The sequence below is a fragment of the Mesoplodon densirostris genome, chromosome 20 (assembly GCF_025265405.1).
Source record: "Mesoplodon densirostris isolate mMesDen1 chromosome 20, mMesDen1 primary haplotype, whole genome shotgun sequence".
NCBI classification, from domain to species: domain Eukaryota; kingdom Metazoa; phylum Chordata; class Mammalia; order Artiodactyla; family Ziphiidae; genus Mesoplodon; species Mesoplodon densirostris.
The window spans coordinates 10613804-10615296 of NC_082680.1; positions in this window are offsets into that span (position 1 = coordinate 10613804).

A 1493-nucleotide genomic window follows, 5' to 3' on the forward strand; every position below is an offset into this window, starting at 1 on the left:
GCGTCTGTGACCGAACTGCTGGGGCGCCAGCCCTCCCCACGCCCCCGGCCGGAAGCGCCCACACAGACGCTGAGCGCGGGCCGCCCCGCCCCCGCGCGGTGGCCCTCACGCTCTGCTCGGCTCCCCGAGCTCTTTCTCCGCGCGTCTGCGACCCTCTACATTCTCCTTTGCTACATGTAATCGGCCTTAAGAGCTCTCCTTTTCGGTTATTACATTTTTTTTCTTTCTAGAATTTCCACGTGATTCTATGTATATGATTTTCATTTCTCTAGCGAGACTCTCCATCTGCTCTGAACACAGAATCACATGACTTTTTTTTTTGCAGTACGCGGGCCTCTCACTGTTGTGGCCTCTCCCGCTGCGGAGCACAGGCTCCGGACGCGCAGGCTCAGCGGCCATGGCTCACGGGGCCCAGCCGCTCCGCGGCATGTGGGATCTTCCCGGACCGGGGCACGAACCCGTGTCCCCTGTATCGGCAGGCGGACTTTCAACCACTGCGCCACCAGGGAAGCCCTCACATGACTTTTTAAGCAACATCTCATAACTCTGATTCTGGAATCTCCCATGAAACTGCTTCTACTGTCTGTTCTTATCTCTTGGTTTCTGATAATTTTTTTCTGGTATTATCTCTGCCAACAAATTTTTAACTGAATGTTGATTATTGCATCTGAAAATATTGTAGAGATAGTTTGAGGATCTGGATGTATTTTTCTTTCACTCTTGGCAGGCATGTGGGTGGGGCAAATCGTTTTAATCCAATCAGGATTTAATCCAGTCAGGGGCTGGGTTTCAGGGTTTTTGTATCTTGTTTTTGGTGAACTATTCAGATAGTGAATAGTGCGTATGTTTTGTGTTTAGAATCGTGAATTGGAAATTACTTTGTACGCATGGTTCAGACAGACTGGAGGAATGCGAGCTCAGAGATTAACATGCCCAAATTGTGGCAGCAAGTATGTCAGCGAAGGATCAGCCCAGCTGTGCAGTCAGAGCCCCGGGGCTGGGGGCACAGGCTCGCAGACGGCGGAGGAGGTTTGCTGAGGGGGTGAGCCTACGGGACCAGCTGTGGGGTGCTGAGCACCTGCCGGAGGGGACTCAGCTGTGTCACCTACGTTACCTTAAGGCTCAGCACAATTCTTTAGGAGTTCTAATTTTTCTTCTTTTACAAGAACAAAGCAACCAAATTAGAGTGGGGAATGGTCCTTGTTAATCTCCGGCCTTGAGACCCAGCCTGGGCTCAGGTAAAACAGGAACTGGGTGTTATCCTAACCTTTCCCATTTTGTGCCTACATCCGCTCTCTACCCTCCCCACCCATTTCTCTTTCTTTCCTTTCTTCCCCCGAAGTGTAGAATGAGTAAAACATTTGAAACATGAACAAGGACCTACTGTATAGCACAGGGAACTCCACTCAATATTCTGTAATAATCTAAATGGGAAAAGAATCTGAAAAAGAATAGATACATGTGTATGTATAACTGAAACACTTTGCTGTATA